Raw genomic sequence first — 12,209 nt, 5'->3', positions numbered from 1 at the left:
GGGATTTCTAATAAGCTTCCGGGTTAGAGTCCCGCTCATTGAAAGCGCAGCTCTAGCCTTTAGCTCAGTGCAGATGCTGCCTGTATTCCATGGCTTCTGGTTGGGGTATGCACTTACGGTCACTGTGGGGACGAAGTCATCGATGCACTTATTGATGAAGCCAATGAAGCATGTGGTGTACTCCTCAATGCCTTCGGAAGAATCCCGGAACATATTCCAGTCTGTGCTAGCAAAACAGTCCTGTAGCTTAGCATCGGCTTCATCTGACCACTTATTTATTGACCGAGTCACTGGTGCTTCCTGCTTTAATTTTTGCTTGTAAGCAGGAATCAGGAGGATAAAATTGTGGTCAGATTTGCCAAATGGAGGGCTAGGGAGAGCTTTGTACGCGTCTCTGTGTGTGTAGTAAAGGTGGTCTAGAGGTTTTTTCCCTCTGGTTGCACATTTAACATGCTGATAGAAATTTGGTAAAACGGATTTAAGTTTCCTGCATTAAAGTCCCTCGGCCACTAGGAGCGCCGCCTCTGGATGAGCGTTTTCCTGTTTGCATATGGCATAATACGGCTTATTGAGTGTGGTCTTAGTGCCAGCATCGGTCTGTGGTGGTATGTAGACAGCAACGAAAAATACAGATGAAAAATCTCTATTTAGATGGAGTATTTCATGATAAGCTGTAGACCACACCAACTCAGGTGAGCAAAACCTCAAGACTTCCTTAGATAGCGTGCACCAGCTGTTGTTTACAAATATACATAGACCGCCCCCCTTGTCTTACCAGACGCCGCTGTTCTCTCCTGCCGATACAGAGTATAACCAGCCAGCTGTATGTTGATAATGTCGTCGTTCAGCCACGACTCCGTGAAGCATAAGATATTACAGTTTTTAACGTCCCGTTGGTAGTTTAATCTTCCCCATAGGCTGTCGATTTTCTTTTCCAATGATTGCATGTTAGCTAGTAGAACGGAAGGCAGTGGTGGTTTATTCGACCGCCTACGCATTCTCAGAAGGCAGCCCAACCTCCGTCTTCTTTTTCTCCGTCTTCTCTTCACGCAAATGACAGGGATTTGGGCCTGTTCCCGGGAAAGCAGTATGTCCTTCACGTCGGGCTCGTCAGACTCGTTAAAGGAAAAAAAAGCTTCTGCCAGTTCGTGGTGAGTAATCACTGTTCTGATGTCCAAAATATATTTTCGGTCATAAGAGACGGCAGAAGCAACATTATGTAAAGAATAAGTTAAAACATTTTTTACAAACAATACAAAAAAATGAACATAAACGTCAGCCATCTTCTCCGGTGCCATGATACAGTCAATTTTGGTTTGTAACCTTGAAAAATGTCTTTCAACTTGCCAAATTGAGCCTCGTTTAAAATGACCACTCTTTGAGAATAACTGTTCAAGAAGCAAGATGCAAATCACTTCACACTTTTCTGTTCTATTTTATTCCCTTATCTTCTTATGGCTGGGGGCAGTATTGAGTAGCTTTGATGAATAAGGTGCCCAGAGTAAACGGCCTGCTACTCAGTCCCAGAAGCTAAGATATGCTTATTATTAGTAGATTTGGATAGAAAACACTCTGAAGTTTCTAAAACTGTTCGAATGATGTCTGTGAGTATAACAGAACTCATATGGCAGGCAAAAACCTGAGAAAAAAATCCAACCAGGAAGTGAGTAATCTGAGGTTTGTAGGTTTGCCTTTCGAATATACAGTGTCTTTGGGGTCATATTGCACTTCCCAAGGCTTCCACTAGATGTCAACAGTCTTTAGAACCTTGTTTGATGCTTCTACTGTGAAGAATGAGGGAAGGAGAGCTCTTTGAGTCAGGTGTCTGGCATGAGTTGACCACGCGCGCTCCCATGAGAGCGACCTCCCATGAGAGCTACCTGCGTTCCATTGCATTTCTGAAGACAAAGGAATTCTCCGGTTGAAACATTATTGAAGATTTATGTTAAAAACATCCTACAGGATGATTCTATACATCGTTTGACATGTTTCTACGAACTGTAAAGGACTTTTCTGACTTTGTCTGGACCTAGTGCCTGCGCATTTGGATTACTGTACTAAACGAGCGACCAAAAAGGAGGTATTTGGACATAAATTATGGACGTTATCGAACAAAACAAACATTTTATTGTGGAACTGGGATTCCTGGGAGTGCATTCTGGTGAAGATCATCAAAGGTAAGTGAATATTTATAATACTATTTCTGGCTTCTGTTGACTCCACAACATGGTGGATATTTGTATGGCTTGTTTGGGCTCTGAGCACTGTACTCAGATTATAGCATGGTGTGCTTTTTCCGTAAAGTTTTTTTTAAATCTGACACAGCGGTTGCATTAAGGAGAAGTTTTACTAAAGTTCCATGTTTAATACTTGTATCTTTTATCAATGTTTATTATGAGTATTTCTCTAAATTGATGTGGCTCTCTGCAAAATCACCGGATGTTTTGGAGGCAAAACATTACTGAACATAACGCGCCAATGTAAACTAAGATTTTTGGATATAAATATGAACTTTATCAACAAAACATACATGTATTGTGTAACATGAAGTCCTATGAGTGTCATCTGATGATCATCAAAGGTTAGTGATTCATTTTATCTCTATTTCTGCTTTTTGTGACTTCTCTCTTTGTCTGGAAAAATGGCTGTGTTTTTCTGTGACTAGGTACTGACCTAACATAATCGTTTGGTGTGCTTTCGTCGTAAAGCCTTTTTGAAATCAGACACTGTGGCTGGATTTACAACAAGTTTATCTTTAAAATGGTGTAAAATACTTGTATGTTTGAGGAATTATAATTATGAGATTTCTGTTGTTTGAATTTGGCGCCCTGCCCTTTCACTGGCTGTTGTCAAGTCGATCCCGTTAACGGGATCTCAGCCATAAGAAGATATTATATTACATCATGTTTTTACTATAAAATAGATGTCTTGACTGTGATAAGGGGCTCTGTAAATAAGAGCTAAATTAACAAAACAAGGCTATGACATTTTTACAGCCATAGGCTTCTACAAGCAGACGCCACACTGCTGAGTTTACTACCTTTTTGTTCCAGGATATAACCAGTTGATAATACAGTTTCAATAAATGTATCTCCAATGGCACTTGTTTTTTCATTAAATTAATATTTTGTACCAGTCAAAAGTTTGGACACACCTACTCATTCGATGTTTTTTCTTTATTTGTTACTATTTTGTACATTGTAGAAAAATAGTGAAGACATCAAAACTCTGAAACAACATATATGAATCATGTAGTAACCAAAAAAGTGTTAAACAAATCTTAAAAATATATTTTAGATTCTTCAAAGTAGCCACCCTTTGCAAGGATGACAGTTTTGCACACACTTGGTATTCTCTCAACCAGCTTCATGAGGAATGCTTTCCCAACAGTATACTGCCATTAAAAGTAATTTGATACATTACACTGTTACTTACTGTGGAAAGTAGCTCGTTAGTCGTTACATTACTTTTGTGTTACCAAAAACAGATAACCCTCTTAAAATGCCTTGGGCGTGTTGGTCATTGTTATGACCAGTAGAGGGTGCACACTACCTTAGAATGGCTTGGCTACTTAGTACTCGCGGGATATTCAAAGTGGAACGTTACGCTTAACACCTAAAGGGTTGTCAATGCGCCACACTGTAGGCAGCACTGATGTAATCGGATATCACGGGAGAGCTCAAGACCGAGAACTGACATATTTCCTTATATTTTTTTCAGTAAATTGAACTGGGTATTTTGCAAGAAACAAAGTCTTATTTTTTTATCTCATTATTATTTGGCCTTTGTAGTTCAGCAGCCTATTGAAATGTAACTGTTCCACAAAAAATGCGTGATGGAGGAGAAATGTATACACATTATGATAATAAAGAAAGATGTATAAATAATAGCCTTTGTCCAAGTGTTCTGACAAAATTCTACATTAAACCATCGACTGTCTGATGAATGCAAAGAAAAGTGTTGCATCACAACTAAATAAATCTTGCTATCCAACGCATCAAAGGAACATTGGTGTTAAATGAGGTGAAAAGGAGACTGGAGTGCTGTCGTGTATTGATGTGACGTACTGACATAGGATGTCACCACGTCAGTAAAGGAATGTGAAGGGATTACACAGACAGTGATGGAGTAAAGACATGTTGAAGTTTACCTCTGAGTCTGGTTGATTTAATTCAGCATAATATCTTAACTTAGCACGAGTTGTAAGTTTAAGACTGAACAAGTGCCACTTTAACTCAGTCTCCTGAAAGGTTTATGTGAAGAAATGGTGAATGGATAAAGATCGCCTCCATCAGTCTGACAAAACAGAATATTTCATTATTGTAGTCATATTTTGTCTCTACAGCAAGAGGGCGCCAAATAATCAGGGTCTGTTTAGTTGTTGTTCAACATACAGTGAGTTCCAAAAGTATTGGGACAGTGACAAATGTCTTTGTGATTGGCTCTCTACCCCAGCACCTTGGATTTGAAATGATACAATGACTATGAGGTTAAAGTGTCAGCTATAATTTGAGGGTATTTTCATCCATATCGGGTGAACCGTTTACAAAATTACAGCCTTTTTGTACATAGTCCCCTATTTTATGGGACCAAAAGTATTGGGACAAATTCACAGTAACACTTCCATTTAAGGGGTCCTTATCACAGTGCATCTACTGTACATGTGTAATTACACTAACAAGCATTGTAGCGACTCATAGTTACAATGTAATAACAACATGTACCTGGTAGTTGTGGTCTGTAATTACAGAAGTGTAGCAAAGAATGCTTGTTACCAGGCTTTTTACAAATGGGCAGTGTTCCACTAAATTCACCAACTTAATGTTTATTTTTTTCTCAGCTGCATCTGATTCATTACCAACTGTGACAAAGGTTTGGATATCTTGTGGATTCGCTGGGTGTCAGAGATTATAGTCTATGCTCAATAAACTCTAATTACTTAACCATGAATGTGAACTGTTCAAAATATTTCTCCAGTCAACGTTGTTGCTAGCACTTGTCTCAAAAATAAAGTGTACCATCTGGGTTACCTTGGTTGAGCTTATGTTAAAAATAGAGAATACGAGTGTCATCCCAGATGAGGAACAAGACACTATTTTAAAGCACATGTAATATTTGCCTAAGTAGAATGTAGCTAGTAAAAATGGCAGAACATTACCCATCCTGACAACCTGTCCCTCAATTTGAAGCTTCTGGAAGTGTGATCCAAGTGGGGGAATAAACACAATAGTACACCATAGAGTACATGTAATATTCACATAAGTACAGATTAATGTGATTACTAGTTGTTAGCGAAGGGTATTATGGGTATTGTTTACTAAATACGGAAGTAACATACTGCAAAGAGCCTATAAAGGGAAGGTTAAGAGTGCAATGGAAAAAATGGGTTTACAAACGGCTCATATCAAAAAAGTTTCAATTGTTAAATAATTTAACGGGGGATTTGACAATGGGTCAATTGCTTTAATCATCAATAAAAAAGTGACACATTATTAATAAACAGTTATGGTTACAATTCTAAGATAGTAATTTGTGCTTTCCAGATTTCAAGCTTGGTTGAATAATGGTTTATAAATGCACTTTAAATGGTCATAAGACAAACTCTTATTCCATCATGTCACCTTGCAATGTTGAATAACATTCTCACTTTTGGATGTGATGCATCGGTGCAATTATTTATTTATTCCAGGATATAAGGCATGTCAAGTATTTAACGTTTAACTTCTTGCCACTATAGGGGGTGCTGTTTCGCATTAGCATAATTTGCTCTACAGATTAAACTGCCTAGTACTCAATTCTTGCTCGTACAATATGCATATTATTGTTATTATTGGATAGAAAACACTCTCTAGTTTCTATAGCCGTTTGAATTATGTCTCTGAGTGAAACAGAACTCATTCTACAGCACTTTTCCTCCCAGTGTGTGAGATTTCAGAAATCTTGGCCTCTGGTTCCAGATCAGTTTTAAAGTCCCTGTAAATCCTATGAGGATACAAACACTGCCCACGCCTTCCTCTAGATGTCAGTAAGTGGTGACAATTTGAATGGAGTCGATTGCGCAATCAGTGCCTGTATAAAACGGCAAAGACCGGATGTACCGTCCCTTTGCTCCCTGCGCCTGACGCACGAAGGACGTTGGACCTCCTCTCTTTCCAAGCTTTGGTTTAGCCACTTATATATCGCCGGTCATGTTTTTACTCGTTATTGGTATTAAAAACATCATAAGGTAATTAATTTAAACCGTTTTATAGCAATTTATATCCGTTTAGTGTGATTTTGAGGCATTTTCTTTGTGGTGCACTTTGAAGCGATGGGCACGTTTCCAGTACCGGTCGAACGTTAGTGGGCATTTCGACGGACAGAGGACATCTTTCGACCAAAAGAAGATTAGACCCAAGAAAGGATACATTGCCCAAGATTCTGATGGAAGATCACCTCATAGTAAGAAATATTTAATATGATAAATCGTTGTTCTGTCGAAAATTTTTAAACGCATATTCCGCCATTTTGTTTGGTATAGCTTCGCTTGGCGAACCCTGTATTGCACAGTAAGGATAATTTTAGAAATGTAATTCAGCGATTGCATTAAGAACTAATTTGTCTTTCGATAGCTGTCCAACTTATATTTTTTTAGTCAAGTTTATGAATAGTTATCCATGAGACAAGATCACTGTGAAAGATGGCGACCGACATTTTCAGGCTAGTTTTGCTAGTATTGTCATTGTATAACCACGTTTTTTTGTGGCTAAATATGCACATTTTCGAACAAACTCTATATGTATGTTGTAATATGATGTTACAGGAGTGTCATCGGAAGAATTCTGAGAAGGTTAGTGAAAAAATTAATATATTTTGGCGATGATAACGATATCGCTCTCTTTGGCTTGAATCAATGGTCGGGTAACGTTTGCATATGTGGTATGCTAATATAACGATTTATTGTGTTTTCGCTGTAAAACGCTTAGAAAATCTGAAATATTGTCTGAATTCACAAGATCTGTGTCTTTCCATTGCTATGCTTTGTCTATTTTTATGAAATGTTTTATGATGAGTAAATTGGTAATACACGTTGCTCTCTATAGTAATTCTAGTCGAGTTGTGATGGTGGGTGCAATTGTAAACTATGATTTATACCTGAAATATGCAAATTTTTCTAACAAAACCTATCCTATACAATAAATATGTTATCAGACTGTCATCTGATGAGGTTTTTTCTTGGTTAGTGGCAATATCTTTATTTGGCCGAATTGGTGATAGCTACTGGTGTTGAGAAAAAATGGTGGACTAAGAAAAATGGTGTCTTTTGCTAACGTGGTTAGCTAATAGATTTACATATTTTGTCTTCCCTGTAAAACATTTTAAAAATCTGAAATGGTGGCTTTATTCACAAGATCTGTGTCTTTCATTTGGTGTCTTGGACTTGTGATTTAATGATATTTAGATGCTACTATTTAATTGTGACGCTATGCTAGCGATGCTAATCAGTGTGGGGGGGGGGGGGGGGGGGGGGGGGGGTGATCCCGGATCCGGGGTTGAGGCTCGTGAAAGGTTAATGTCTCCCAATTTGTGCCACACGTTTAAAACAACGATGACCTCGAACATGTCCCTTTGTAAAAGAACAAGGTCAAGAAGAAGGTCAATGTGCAAAATCTAGACATAATAAATTGCATTCGAAAAAAAAGTGTTGGAGAAGAGAGAAAAACGTCAAGATGGAAGAACCTTTTCAATGCATTTTTGTTTTTTGGGGGATACATTAATTCTGCTGGACAATTTAGTGTAGGAAGTAACCAATCTACAGTATCTAACATTTGCCTGCCACCTAGCCAAGTGTTGGCTAGCGAACTAGCTACGTAACTGCAGAGCCGTATCTAGCTAAGTAGAAAACGTTAGCTGGTGTTTTTGTTAGCTAGCTAGGCTAGTTGGTAGGCCTAAACGCAACATGTAAAGTGTTGGTCCCATGTTTCATGAGTTAAAAGAAAAGATCCCAGAAATGTTCCACACGCACAAGAAGCTTATTTCTCTCAAATTTTGTGCACTAATTTGTTTATATCCCTGTTAGTGAGCATTTCTCATTTGCCAAGATAATCCATCCACCTGACAGGTGTGGCACATCAAGAAGCTGATTAAACAGCATGATCATTACACAGGTGCACCTTGTGCTGTTGACAGTAAAAAGCCACTCCAAAATGTGCAGTTTTGTCACACAACACAATGCCACAGATGTCTCAAGTTTTGAGGGAGCGTGCAATTGGCATGCTGACTGCAGGAATGTCCACCAGAGAATTGAATGTTCGTTTCTCCGCAGATCACATGTAACCATGCCAGCCCAGGACCGCCACATCCGGCTTCTTCACATGCGGGATCGTCTGAGACCAGTCATCTGGAAAGCTGATGAAACTGTGGGTTTGCACAACCAAAGAATTTCTGCTCAAACTGTCAGAAACCGTCTCATGGAAGCTCATCTGTGCTGCCTTGTCCTGTACCTGCTGTTTTTGATTCTGTCTCTCTACCGCACCTGCTGTCTCTAACTCTGAATGATCGGCTATGAAAAGCCAACTGACATTTACTCCTGAGGTGCTGACCTGTTGCACCCTCTACAACCACTGTGATTAGTACTATTTGACCTTGCTGGTCATCTATGAATGTTTGAACATCTTGGCCATGTACTGTTATAATCTGCACCCGGCACAGCCCTCAGAGGACTGGCCAGCCCTCAGAGCCTGGTTCCTCTCTAGGTTTCTTCCTAGGTTTCTGCCTTTCTTGGGAGTTTTTTCTAGCCACTGTGCTTCTACATCTGCATTGCTTGCTGTTGGGGGTTTTAGGCTGGGTTTCTGTACATCACTTGGTGACATCGGCTGATGTAAAAAGGGCTTTATAAATACATTTGAATGATCGATTGATAACATCTTTGAAATTGTTACGTGTTGTGCTTATATTTTTGTTCAGTGTAGTTACCATAGCACAATCTACAGAATAGACTTTCCATGCAATCTGTTGAATTTTGTTTGGATTATGTGGCACGCTAGCTAGCTAGTTTTCTAACCTCGACTAGCTAGCTAAGTTACCTAAACTAAAGCTGGCATATAGCTATGCTATGGTTCCTAATCACTAGCTAATTAGCTAGCTAGCTGGGCTCACGTTTGTGTGAAGCTAGCCACAATAATGATTATCCACAACAGTATAATAAACGGTTCCCATAGTAATAGTCCCCCGTTGAAAGTGATGGAAACCCAGCATGTTAACATTAGCTAGCTATGTGTGTTAACAGACACTATGAGTAACATTAGTTTACTTTCAATGTAGCTAAACACTAGCTAACTTATTAGTGTAGCGCAGAGAGATCAATGGTCCAGATGTTTCAACGCAAGTATCAATGTGAAGCATCTGGTTGGAGTTTCCTCTCCCCTCCAAATATGGTGGGGAAGAAAGGTCAGTGGCCGGCAGTGGGAGAGTATGGAGTGAGATGGAACTGTGCTGACACTCTGAAGATTTTCTCATCTATGAAACATTTGATTTCAATACAGTTTTCTGTTCCCAAAACTAGAATATTTTACAAATAGAGTGGACTCTGCCAACATTTTTAAAAAATGGCAATGTTTAGAAGGAGTGCAAGGTCGAATTAAGTTATTGCATTCGTGCACTTCAAAGGCGTTCCCTAACGTAAATATGCAAATACATGCTAGAATGTGCCAATAGGATCTTGCAAGCTCATGCTTGGCTCTGCCCACCTCCTTGCTTGTTCTGCCCACTCAACTCACTAGCTTCACATTGAAAACAACTGGGTGTGGTTTATCTTGGATTAGTTATAAAAATCTTCGGTGTTAACATGCACTTTTATAGCTTGCTGGATAACACAATAACTAGCTAGGTAGCTAGCTAGACCTAGCTAGCTGTAGGCCTAAACTATAGAAACCATGAGGATCATAACTAGTATAGGGTAACATAGTGTCTAACGTTAAATTGTCATAAAATCTTCTTCTCTACCACAGATTTCCACAATGTCTCAGACTCCAGGATTGGAAAATACTGAAGACAGATATTTCCATTGTTACCTGTAATGTTAAAAAAGGGGGGGAAAGAAAATCCTAGTTTTCCAAAATATCTATTTAGGCTACTCAACATTCTATAGGTTACAGCTTTGAGTCACCACTATTGTAGTTATAACATTGTTTAATCTAATTAATCAAATTATTGATCCAACAATAACTATCCTTATTGTTTTGTAAGAAATGGTGGTGCAATACATTTGACTAAAGTAGAAACTCATCTATTGTTTGTAGGTTTTTTCACTTGGTAATGAGTAGTAGCCCTAAGTATATATATGGAAATTCCTAAATCCTGTGTAATGCCTAGGAAATGCATTGTATTTATGAAGATATTACATTTATTCTGCGGTGTGCTAGTGTGTTTATTTCTCACTTGGTTGGCGCTTTCAGAAGCTGACAATTAGATTGTCAGGATGGGTAACGCACTTTGTAGGTACACTATAATTACAGGTACCCCTCAACATACACTTAATTTTAACTAGCTAAATCCTGTGTAACAACTAGTCATTACATTGTACTTTATGTGAACATTACATGTACTCTATGGTATTCTTATTCTGCCACTTGGATGGCACTTCCAGAAGCTTTAAACTGAGGGCCAGGTTCTCAGGATGAGTAATGTACTGTAAAAGTACATATTAATTACAAATACGTACTCCTCAAGATACACTTCATTTTAACCAGCTAAATCCTGTGTAATAAATAGTACATTGTACATTGAATTGATGAAAACTAGCATTAAAAGTTTTCAAAGTTCCATCATGTACAATTATGTAGAGTAAAGTGCTTGCAATGCCAAGGTTGTTGGTTTGGTTCCTACTGGAGTGAGCCACACAAAAATACATGCATGCTCTACTGTATGTTGCTTTTGATAAAATAATCTACTAAATAATATTATAAACTAAGCACTAATACCATCTTCCATGTCATACCATGGCATTCAAACATAAAACAAGGAGGATGTTCCTTGTTGTGGATGTAGAGGTATGTTCAATAGAGCAGATTCTAAAAGAAACTCAAACACCTTTCAACGTCATACGAGACGTCAGGAAGACGTCATGGAGTGATACAACTCTTTAAAAAAACATGCCATCTTATGATATGTCATCTAATGACAAACCAGACCAGTGTTTAATCAACCATGATTTCTTAGGGTGTAGTCACAGAACAGTGTAGTTACTGGTGGACGACAACGCCTAAGACAGCAATTTTTTATTTTACCTTTATTTAACTAGGCAAGTCAGTTAAGAACAAATTCTTATATTCAATGACAGCCTAGGAACAGTGGGTTAACTGCCTTGTTCAGGCAGAACAACAGATTTTTACCTTGTCAGCTCAGGGATTCGATCTTGCCAGGCTACCAGCCGCCATAAAACATCAGATAGCTGAAATCGCATTTTAGGTTTCAGTTCAAACATCCAAATAGGGTTAAGTGTAAGAGTAAGTTGTACAATTCACATCTGATAATATAAGTTGTTACAATTGGGTCAATGCAAATCGTTAGTTGGGATATGTGATTAAAAAAAATCACTGGTCAAAACACTGACACGGGAAGCAACTTGCCAACACGCTCTGACTGGGGATTTTGCCCAATAAGTTCTCTAAACGGAATACATTTCTACCAGTACATGTGTTAGTTTAGTTTACTATAGCAAGTAGCCATTGTATTAACAGGATGGAGTTCTATGGAAACTTAATTTTAACCAGCTAAATCCTGTGTAACAACTAGTAATTACATTGTATTTAGGCAAACATTACCTGTGCTTTGAAATAGTGTATTTTGCCTCATCTGGGATGACACTCATATTAGATCTGTTTTCATAAACCAAGCACTAATACCATCTTCCATGTCATACCATGGCATTCAAACATAAAACAAGTAGGATGTTCCTTGTTGTGGATGTAGAGGTATGTTCAATAGAACAGATTCTAAAAGAAACTCAAACACCTTTCAACGTCATGGGAGACGTCAGGAAGACGTCATGGACTGATACAACTCATGAAAAAACATTCCATTTTATCATGTGTAATCTAATGACAAACCAGACCAGTGTTTAATCAACAATGATTGTTCAGGGTGTGGCAAGTCACAGTGTAGTTATTGGTGGACGTAAACACCTAAGACAACAATAAATCAATGGAAAACATGAAATCACAGTTCAA

The sequence above is a fragment of the Salvelinus namaycush genome, unplaced genomic scaffold (assembly GCF_016432855.1).
Source record: "Salvelinus namaycush isolate Seneca unplaced genomic scaffold, SaNama_1.0 Scaffold1294, whole genome shotgun sequence".
NCBI lineage: Eukaryota > Metazoa > Chordata > Actinopteri > Salmoniformes > Salmonidae > Salvelinus > Salvelinus namaycush.
Note: the sequence above shows the minus strand (reverse complement) of the source record.